Here is an 11975-nt window from a genome sequence, read left to right as displayed (position 1 = left end):
TTTAGATCAGCTTCTTTTACTTAGTAACATGCATTTAAGGTTTTTTCGTGTCTTTTCGTGGCTCGATAGCTCACTTCTCTTTAGTGATACTAATAGTCCGTTGTTTGGATGTACTACGGTTTATTTACCCACTTACCCACTGAAGGATATCCTGGATGTTTCTAAGTTTTGACAATTATGAACTGAGCTGCTATAAAGATCTGTGTGCAGGTTTTTATGTGGATGTAAGTTTTCAACTCATGTGGATGGACACCAAGGAGCCCAATGGCTTGACTGTGTGGTGAACGGTAAGTTTGCATTTGTAGGAAACTGTGAAACTGTTTTCCAAGGTGACTGCACCATTCTGATTCCCACCAGCAGTGAATGAGAGCTCCTGCTGCTCCACATCCTCGCCAGCATTTGATGTTATCAGTGTTTTGGACTTTTGCCATTCTAATAATTGCTTGGCATTTAAAGATAAACACATAATTTTTCTGGAGTCAGAAAATCATTAGAGGTATTGTCCTTTTGAAAATAAAATCCATCTTACGTACAGCCTCAGTGAGGTTATCAGAAAAACTCTAAGTTCAAAGTTGGTAATCAGAGATCTTCCCGTGGATTCCGCCTTCATGTTGTAAACTTTTACTCATTTGCTTGCTCTTCTAAATCAGTGGTTCTCCAAGATGTTCACTGGAATCACCAGGAGAGCTTGTAAAAACGCAGGGCTGTGCCCCCAGAGTTTCTGATCCAGTTGGTCTGGGGTGAGGCCTGATCACTTGCGTTTCTAACAAGTTCCCAGATGAGGCTGATGCTGCTGGTGTGGAACTCCGCTTGTCACACCTTGAGGCGTGTGTGCTGTTCTAGATCAGGAAAAGGTGCCTCACAAAGTTAGAAGGAATAATCTCCTTTCTAACGTTTCCAAATTTTCCGGAACAAATGCTTCTTTAAAAATATCATATTAAGAATATTTTAAGAGCATTCCTGAATTTTTATGAGACCATTCTTTTCTGAAAATAGATAACACATCTATATGAACAAATATAAAAGACATTGTGGGCCCTCAAATACCTACAAATTGAATTTCAGACAAAGTCGGCTTTCCATGGTACGTCCTGCCTCAGGTTGGGTGTTATTGACTACCCGCATTGTGTGACATTCTTGTAGTCTGTCTATTTGATACATTTTAAGCTTAAAGCCATGGCTCAAAAAGTCATTTGACATTCCATGGTAAAGAATCTCAGTGAACCCGAGGAGTGCACACCCTTGTTTAAAGTTTTTTAAAAAGCACGTTCTTCTCCTCACTGTGCTGGCCTTGTGTGCACAGCCCCTGAGTCATTGACACTGTTCCCTTTCACTCCTGCCTCAGCGCTCCTTGCATCCCCTGTGCAGTCAGTTGGAGGATGCTGGATTTTCTGGTCAATGCTGAGGCTTTCCTCAGGTTTTCCTGAGCCCCCCTCACCAGTGCCTCGCACTCCCCTACCCTTTCTGAAGGACTACCCGTGGGCTGGGGGAGCAGCTGAGAGCCCAGTTCTTTGGAGCCCAGCTCCTGCCTCCTGTGGGGCCACCCTGGGCTTTACACCACAGGTCTCCTCTGCAGGGTCAGCTAACGCTACCCTCTGTGGGGTGTTTGCTTGGCCTCCTCCTCCTCCCCATCCTGCCTTTCTCGCCCCTTCCTCTTCTGCCCTGGGAGTGCTGGCATCATCATCAATAAGTCACCCACACACAAATTGTATTAGTCCATCTCACGCTGCTATAAAGAACTGCCCAAGACTAGGTCATTTATGAAGGAAAAAAGTTTACTTGACTCACAGTTCTGTAGGGCTGGGGAGACCTTAGGAAACTTACAATAGCGGTGGAAGAGGGAAGCAGACATGTTCTTCTTCACATGGTGGCAGGAAGGAGAAGTGCTGAGCAAAAGGGGGGAAAGTCCCTTATAAAACCATCAGAGAGGCCGGGCACAATGGCTCACGCCTGTAATCCCAGCCCTTTAGGAGGCTGAGGCGGGCAGATCATGAGGTCAGGAGATTGAGACCATCCTGGCTAAGATGGTGAAACCCTGTCTCTACTAAAAATACAAAAATTAACTGGGCATGGTGGAGCATGCCTGTAGTCCCAGCTACTCAGGAGGCTGAGGCAGGAGAATTGATTGAACCTGGGAAGCGGAGGTTGAAGTGAGCCAAGGTCACAACCCTGTACTCCAGCCTGGCGACAGAGCAAGATGCTGTCAAAAAGAAAGAAAACAACAACAACCCATCAGCGCTCGTGAGAACGTATGCACTGTCATGAGAACAGCAGCCTGGGGGTAACTGCCACCATGCTTCAGTGACCTCCCACTGAGTTCCTCCCATGACACGTGGGGATCATAGGAACTTCAGTTCAAGGTGAGATTTAGGTGGGGACACAGCCACACCATATCACAAATCGTCATCTTAGGGTCTACTTCTGGGAAATCTAACTTCAGATATGGGCCCTTTGTATGGTATGAACCCTAAGACATGCCTCAATAGAGGTCATCCACACAGTATTATTAACAACAGTGAGAGTGTCCAGGTGGGAACTCTGCTAGGAGCAAGGGCATGTAGGGACGTAAGGTGCAGGTGAGGTCCTGGAAGGAATCCAACTCTTGCCCAAACCTGCAAAACATATAGATCACAAAGTTTAATAATGTGTAGGGCAGGAAATTAGTTGGGACGTATTAGCCTACATGTCACCTTCAGGTCCTCCTTGCCACTTGACCTCTCCCATTCACCATTCAAGTAGCAGAATAGGATGGGGACAGGCTGTGTGCTGGATCTGGCCTCTCTGGGCCTCTGAGCCAGGTGCCCCATGGGCTGCTGGAGCTGCCAAAAGGTCCCTGTGTCCTTATGAGAGGCACAGAAGTCATGAGGACAGCTGCTGGGTACAAAGGACGATGTAGTCAGGAACACGAGGAGCTTGAGTGGACAGAGGAAGGTACCTAGTGGTACCTTCCCCAAAGCCTCTGCACCCTCTAGGTGTCCTAGAACTTAGACACAGCTCCCAGGAAGGAGAAGGGAGATCTTGAGTTGACTGAAATTGTTTCTCCTCTTCCTGGTAGGATTGGGTATCAAAATAGAAATCCAGCTGAGGTGCAGAAAATAAAGTTCTGTTTTCTGCCTCCATCCATTTGAGCACTGGGGTCCATACCCACTATAAGTACAGGGGCATCTACTACATCCATGATGTAGAATGCAGCCCGGTGGTATTTGGCATATTAAACATTTATGGGTTCAGGTGGTTTCTGCAATGCGTGTGTATTCTTGTGTAAGGTCCCAAATATCTTAGACCCTCAGGAAAGTAAAGGAGTTGGTTAAACCAATGCATTACAAAATACAAAAAACAAACAAACAAACAAAACCCATGCAAAATTCACGCCCACATTTTATGCTTTGCTTTGACTTGCTTCACTTTTAAGCTTGCCCTGAAGCCAAGTAATCCCTGATTCAAGTCTTGTTAGAACTAATCAGAAGAGTTTTGTCTAACAAAGCAAAGAGAAGTCAGCTCTTCAAAGCAAAACGTTCAAGGGATTTAAGTTTTATGAACACAAGTGTATCATATTTATGGAGTCCCTAATCTGGCCCAGACACTGAGGCGGCCCCTCAGTCTCTGATAAAGATAAACAAGGGTAGGGGACCAGTTTGTCCTCCAGGGCCTCTTTTTGCCTTTCCTCCACAGTAAGTCTTGAAAGTTGGGTGCATCGGACCATTGTTCCTTAAGGGACTGCTGCTTCAGTCACGGGACTGGAACTGCTACTGCAAAGCAGATTGAGCAAGTGTTGTTTTTATCTGCCTGCCTTCCATTCTCTCTCTTTCCGATAATAGCGTCTCCATTTTCTTTTGGGGGAAATGGAGATGTAATAAGAAAATGTCTCTGATTTTTGTCTTCTGCTTTTCTGCTAAAACAAATCCAAGTGGTTTGTGCTTGTCCGGAAAACTCTGTATGCCGCCCTCTTGTGGAGAAAGGAGGTCATGCCACCCAAACTAAGCCAATCAGATGCTTCCTCCTGGGAACTTGAAGTTTTAAGAAATGCAAAAATGGAAAATGATTGGAAATGATTTGCCCAGAAAGAGGAGCCTTAGATAAATTGGCAACTGTTTCTGCCCTAGAGCTTTACTGATCCTGTTTTTCCTGAGATGTTGTTATTCAGTCTTTTCTTTAATCCAGCGAGATCTTCCATATTTTTCAAATACCGTGTGTTTTTTGTTTGTTGTTTACTTAATTTAGCGGGAGTGTTTCCCTATTGTTTGCCAGTGATATAAAGGATATGTTCGTTTAATACTTCGACAAATACCTCTAACTGTCCTGCAGTCGGAGGTAGCATTTGTATTTCTACCCACGGTTGGAAGCATCTGGGCTTCATTTTTATTTGGAATTGCTTTAAATATTTCTGTGGTGTTATGAACAGAGAGTCTCCTTTTATTCAATTTTCCTAATACAATACCACTTTAATTTCGCGATAGAGTGATGCTGCTTATTTCCACATGAGGGAAATGCTGTTTGCTACAGCGGGTTGGCCAACAAATAACCTATTTATTATTGCCAAAAAACAACTGGTTGATATTAACTTGCCAGCAGTATAACTGATGAAATGACCTAGTGTCAAATTAATTTCGTTTATAAGTGGAGTGATTCACAAGGATGTGAGCCACAAACTTGGACACTAAGTATTCCAAAATCAAGCATTCTTACATGATCACCTTAGCAACTGTAAATAATGACATCACTAGCAAATACCAGCAGCAGAATAGGCATGATACGAAACGTTCCTTTAATTAACATCATGTTTGCCAATTACTTTATTCTTAGGAAAACCATATGTAGAAGTAGCATAATTTGTGATTTGAATTGAAGGCATATAAAAAAGAATTCAGATTCTCTAACTGGGCAGGTAACATTATTAAAATGATGTCCCATTTGCACAGAGAGTTCCTTGCGCTCTGTGGAAAAAGAATGTCTAGGTGATTTTTGGAAAATCTGAACAAAGTTGAACATAAGTAAAAGTGAATCACAGTGAGTACACAATCAACAAGAATTGTGTGTACTGGAGACAGTGTGAATAAATGAAGCCATGTCCACACCCAACTCCTTGAAACATTTCCTGTAAAATGAATAAAGGAAAAAATTTATACATTTGATTTTTGTCTCCTCACTTCACCTACTTTTGTTGAGATTAAAAAAATTAAAAATTGTCCAGAGGAGAGAGATGTATAGTACTGGAATGAGGACTTTCAAGGTTTTACATAAGAACAAGTGTGTTACTCAAAATCTTTGACAGCCAGTAAATAATGGTAATGTAATGTAAATAAATATAGAGCAAAATCAAATCAATAACCACCATATGGTTATAGGGTGTTTTATAGGATCTCAGAAAGGAAGATTACTTAAGTAAATAAAGTTGTGTTGTTTTGTTACTAAGATACGTGGAAGAGATTGCCTTTTATGTGCCAAGCAATGCAAAGGACAGCAGGAAACCCCGCCATGGGCCTGAAATAGATAGACTCCTTGCCAAGGCCTCCAGTGTGGAATAGGCCCCAGGGTAGTGGACATCCATGCTTCTCATATTTCACAATTAAGAGTGATGTTTGCTGTAGGTTCTTTGTGGATACTATTCATCAGTTTATGAAATCTCTCTTGTGTTTTCAGTTTAAGAATTTTTTTGAAGATGTTGAATTTTACCAAGTACTTTTTGTGAGTCAAATGAGAAGACCATATGGTTTTTCTCCATTAATCTATTAAATGTGGTAAATTACATTTATTCTAATGTTAAACCTCTTCTGAATTCCTGGGATAGAGTGACTTTGGACAAGATTAGACTTGGCTGGATTTGGTTTGTTAATGCTGTTTAGGATTTTTGTATCAATGTTTATCAGTTAATTGTAATTTTCCTTCATCACATCATCTTTGTCTGGTTTTGGCATCAAGGCTGTGTTAACCTCATAAGAATGCTACTAGGGGATTGTCTCATTTTTCTAAATGAAATGTGCCAATCTTTCCAGATGATTGGAACAATTTTTATTGAGAGGTTTTTAGAGTTTGTCCATAAAGTTTTCTGGGCCTGCTATTTTCTTTATAGGAAGATTTTAAACTACTAATTACATTTCTTTAATAATTACAGGACCAATTGGTCATTCCCTTTGTTTTTAAGTCAAATTTTGTAAGTAATAATTCCAGGAATTAATTTTTTTACATGAATTTTCAAATTTATTAACATAACATTTGATAAGCAGATGAAGTAATGATAGGTAGACAAAACAAGTATGATAATTCATAACAATCTTCTCTTTCTTTCTTTCTTTTTTTTTTTTTTTTTTGAGATGGAGTCTCACTCTTTTTACCCAGGCTGGAGTGCAGTGGTGTGATCTCAGCTCACTGCAACCTCCACCTCCCAGGTTCAAGCGATTCTCCTGCCTCAGCCTCCCAAGTATCTGGGATTGCAGGCATGTGCCACCACGCCTGGCTAATTTTTGTATTTTTAGTAGAGATGGGGTTTTACCATGTTGGCTAGGCTGGTCTCTGACCAAACTCCTGACCTCAGGTGATCTACCAGTCTTGACCTCCCAAAGTACTGGGATTATAAGCATAAGCCACCATGCCGGGCCTTCTTTTCTTTTTACTATCTGCTGTTTGTGTAGTTGCACCTCTTTTAAATCTTACTACTCTTTATTTGTGCATTCTATCTTTTTTAAAAAATAAATCTCACTAAATGCATGGTGATGATATTAGTCTTAGCTAAGAACCATTTTTGTTGCATTTACCCTGCATCGTGTCTTTGTATTCCTTTTCATTGATGTCTGCTAATATCTTAATTATCTCCTTCCTTTTATTAAAAAAAGAATTTGTTAATTTCTTCTAACTTTTTAATGGGGTATTCAGCTTATTTTCATTTTTATATTTTTAAATACAGGCTGTATTTAAGGGTTATATAGCTTTATATTTAAGGCTGTATATTTCCCTCATATGTAAATATTAAGGCTATACATTTTCCACTTTTGCAATATACTATGTACAAGATTTATTATTGTTCAGTTTTGAGTTTTTGAAAGTTTATATTATGATTTTGTCTATATTTGATTTCTGAAAATATATTTTAAATTTTGATTTTTATGTCTGACTTCATTGCACTACAGTGAGAGAACATAGTCTGTATAATATTATTTTTTTTTGAAATTTGATATGGCTTATTTATAACCTAATTCATAACCAATTTTTATAAATGTTCCATGTGTGCTTGAGAACAGTGTGTATTCTATATACAACCATCAAACCAAGCTTCGGAATTGTTTGGTTCAAATTTTCTTTACTACTTTATCTGGATTATCTACCAATAATTGAAGAAGGAATGTTGAAATCCTCTTCTTTTATTTATTTAGAAGTTAGACACAAAATTTGGTAGTTGTTACTCTTAAAATTTTGCCATACTTAATGAAAAAATTATAAAGTTTACTTTCCATTTTCCCTCCTGAACAATAGAAATTCATTTGAACATGCTTAACAATGCATATTCAACTGGATTTCATTCTTTTTCATTCACATCTTTTGTGTATTGTTTTTAGCTGGGCATGATGGCTCATGCCTGTAATCCCAGCACTTTGGGAAGCCAACGTGGGTGGATCATTTGAGGTGAGGAGTTTGAGGCCAGGCTGGCCAATGTGGTGAAACCCCGTCTCTACTGAAAATACAAACATTAGCCAGGCTTGGTGGCAATCTTGAATTATTCAACTCTATCTTGAATAATTTTTTGACATAAATATGAAATGCACTTATAAGATCCTAAGTATTTCGAAAGGAGCACAGTGGAGAAGTGCCTGAGGTGGTTACAGCTACACAATTCCACCCAGCCCCTGCCAGCAGACTTCGCATTGGAAGGTGGGACTGGAGGTGGATATACTCAGTGGATGAGTTCAGGGGACTTCAGTCTGAAGAGCTAAAAAGCTAAAAAGACTTCTTTCTGATCTGAGTTTCAGTAAAGAGGAAAACAAACCCAAATAAGCCAGAGACACAATCTTGAATGAATGACAGGCAGCTCAGAGTTCAGGACATCAGAGCAAAGCAGGGACAAGTAATATGGGGAGTGGGTCCTTCAGTCCCTCGGATGGGAGGCCATGCTTGCCATGCAGATTCTCCTTCCTAGTTTGAGAATCCTGGTGAGTTTCTCATCTTGGAGAGCCTGTAATAATATGATATGGTGGCTCAGCAGTTTCAAGTTTCCTTGTGATATTTGATACTTGGCATATTTTATTTTTTGCCAACAGTTAGAACAAGACATCTTGCTGTTTAAAACACACTTCAGTGACCTTTTTGTGCTAGGCTATAAACCAAGCTAACAACTGCATGGAAAGAATTTTCAACTTGATTAATTAGTCTTGTTAAGGAGTTTGCTAGCTCTTGTAATATGCAAAGCGTATTAGTTTGTTCTTGTACTGCTGTAAAAAACTACTCCAGAGTGAGTGATTAATTTTTTCAAAAAGGAGGTTTAATTAGCTCACAGTTTCATAGGCTGTATGGGAAGTATGGCTGGGAAAGCCTCAGGAAACTTACAGTCACAGTGGAAGTGGGAAGGGAAAGCAGGCATATCTTCACGTGGCCAGAGCAGGAGGAAGAGAGAGAAGAGGGAGGTGCTACACGTTTTCAAAGCAGCTGACCTTGTGAGAACTCTACCATGAGAACAGCAAGGGGGAAATCCACGCCCATGATTCAATCACCTTCCACCAGGCCTCTCTTGCAACACTGGGGATCACAATTTGACACGAGATTTGGATGGGGACACAGAGCCAAACCATCTCACAAAGCAACCACATTGATCAATACTGTGATAAATACTGATAACCACTGTAATAAATACTGAAGGCACATGAGGAAGAAACAGTGACTGGAATTATTTTTTAGATGAATAAGATTTTGGTATCAATAAAGCACAAGGCCCAATCAAGTATTATGAAGCAGAAGGCCTGCTTGAACCTGGGAGATGGAGGTTGCAATCAGCCCAGATCATGCCACTGCACTGCAGCCTGGGCAACAGAGTGAGACTCCATCTCAAAAAAAAGAATTAAAAAAAAAAAGATTTGAATAAACGTTGTAAAAGAGTTGTTGCAGTAAACTGATTAAGTGAGGGAAAAATGAGTGGGGCTTCCAGGCCAAGGGAAGTACACCAGAGTGAGCAGGGGAGAGGCAATCTATCAGAGCAGTAAAGCGGGCAACCCTGCATTGTTTCCATCTGCAAACGGCTGCCCAGGGGCCCCGTTAAATCAAATGAGGCTGCAAATGGAGTCTGTTCTGGATGGGCCTCTGGGTAGGATTTATGAGTGGCAATGTATGTCATATTTTATGAACACAGAAGGATACTTGCTGTAAAATCAAATAAGGCTATAACCTAGTCTTATGTATTTATTTATTGAGACAGGGTCTCACTCTGTCATCCAAGTTGGAATGCAGTGATGCAATCACTGCTCACTGCAGCCTTGACCTCCTAGGCTCAAGCGATCCTCCTGCCTCCACCTCCTGGGACTATGGGTTTTGTGCCAACATGCCTGGCTATGCTCTAGTTTTAAAATATTCTCAGGGACACAGAACAGTGGGACACTCTGAGAGGCACCACAGGCCAGGGTGTAAATAAGAGGGAAAAGGCCTAGAGCAGCAGAAAGTCCTGTCCTGTGACCCACGTGGAGCATGCCCGAGAGGGCCATGCATGCATGCATGCGCCTTCCCCAGCAGCAAAGCCTCAGCTGGAACAAAGATGAGTGAGCCCAGAGTAGAGTCAAAGGAAACAAATCATTGGTTCAGCGAGCCTGAAAATGCACAAGAAAGCAGGGATCTTGTTGTAGTGTCAGCCTGTGGCAGTGAGATTCCATGTTGGTCCTCTGTGACCTACCAAAGGTCTTCATGCCCCTTGTATGGTCCACTCCCATGTTGAGTCAAGGCTGGTCTGTGTCACTAATAGAATATGGTGTTAGTGACAGTGGGTGACTTCTGAGGGTGGTCTGAAAGGCATTGCCACTTCTGCCTTGGACTCCTGCATTACTTGCTCCAGGGAAAGCCAACTGCCATGCTCTGAAGATATTCAAACAGCCTTGTGGAGAGGCACTGAGGCCACGTCTCAAATCCAGCACTAATTTGTCAGCCCCAAGTGAGTTAGCCAGGAAGTGGATCCTCCAGCCCCAGTCAAGCCTGCAGATGATGGCAGCCCAAGCCCACGCAACTCAGGAGGGACCTCCAAGCCAGGCAGACCTACCCAACCAGGCTGCTTCCAACTTCCCGACTCACAGAAACTGAGAAAGATAATGGACAATTATTGCTTTTAGTCACTACATTTTGGAGTAGCTAGAACACACATTTTCTGAACATAGACAAACAAACAAAACCTGTCACATACTCGGGTAATTGTTCAAGTATGAACTAGAAGAGAAGGAGATGGTATGGGAAGTCTCCCTCAGTCAGTGCCTTTCTAATATTACCTGTTGGCCAAAGAGATTGATGACATTATGTGAGTTTAGAGAGTTTTCTCTGGCAGCAATGATTAATATTGCATTTGCCAAACCAACTGCACAATCTGATCAGAGAAGTTATGATGTCGGCAAATTGCAAGGCATTCAATATCTAACTGTTGAATGAATGAAAGAAACGGCAAACAGGGCAAGTGTCACTAATTAATAAAAAACTTGAATTTGCTACAAAATTACTCATACTTATCCTCCTTCACCTTAGAAACAATACATAAATATCTTTTACAAATTGCTAGTCTCACTGTACCAGTAGAGAAATCTAACTGTATTTTTAAATGTGTTTAAAAATTTTTAAACTGTGTTTGCTAGAGTGTCTTGGCCTGAGGATATCTGTCCACTGCGTTGCTGCTTATGCATGGTGGGTGTTGCACACGGCCAGGGTCTAGGTGTGAGTGGGCTGCAGCAGGGAATAGGTCCAAGCTTACACTGACTTCTTGCAGAGGGCAACTGTATTAGTCCATTCTTATACTGCTATCAAGAAATACCTGAAACTGGGTACTTTATAAAGAAAAGAGGTTTAATTGACTCACAGTTTCACAGGCTGTGCAGGAAGCATGGCTGGGAGGCCTTAGGAAACTTACAATCATGGTGGAAGGCAAAGGGAGAGCAAGCATGTCTACATGGCAGGAGCAGGAGGAATAGAGTAAAGGGTGGGAAGTGGGGTGCTACACACTTTTAAACAACCAGGTACCGTGAGAACTGTCCCATGAGACAGCCCTAGGGGGATGGTGCTAAATCGTTAGACATCACCGCATGTTCCAATCACCTCCTACCAGGCCCCACCTCCAACACAGGGGATTACAATTCAGCATGAGATTTGAGTAGGGACACAGAGCCAAACCATATCACCAATTCTACCAAGCTTGTGCTACTGAATAAAGAACTTCCTTCATGTATGCATGCATGCACACGTGAACTCACAATTGTTTATTGTGTTTCTACTATGAGTCAGGACCTGTGACAGGCTGCAGGGACACAAGGTGAGCAAAAGCCGATGTGATCCCAGTCTTCATGGAGCTTACAGTCAAGCTGGATGATGAATGAGTAGCCATGGAGATAAGCATGAAAATTCAGCCATGGGAAGGACCACAAAGGCAAATTCTATGGTGCTGTGAGTGAACAGAAAGGGGAGATTTTACCTGGTCAGAGGGTTCTGGGGAAACTCTAGTAAAAGCTGAGCTTTGAAGGATAGGTGGAAAGGCAGAAGGGAACACGGGACAAGATTAGCTGGTGCAAAGACCCTATGAGGAGGCAGCAAGATGACCCCAAGACTGAAGGGCAGGGTGGCTGGGGGGTTGTCGATGGGATCTTCTGTGGAGAGAGGTGAATGAAAAGGGCTCAGCACTGCAGAGGAGATGGAGGAACAGAGGCAGGAGAAGCAGAAGACAGGCCAGGACAGGCTCTAGTGTCAGAAGCCAGGGAAAGATGCTTCCAGAATGAGGAAGAGGCCTTAGGCTGAATGCTGCTGAGGGCTCACAA

Source organism: Cebus imitator, unplaced genomic scaffold, assembly GCF_001604975.1.
Source record: "Cebus imitator isolate Cc_AM_T3 unplaced genomic scaffold, Cebus_imitator-1.0 Scaffold6, whole genome shotgun sequence".
NCBI classification, from domain to species: domain Eukaryota; kingdom Metazoa; phylum Chordata; class Mammalia; order Primates; family Cebidae; genus Cebus; species Cebus imitator.
Note: the sequence above shows the minus strand (reverse complement) of the source record.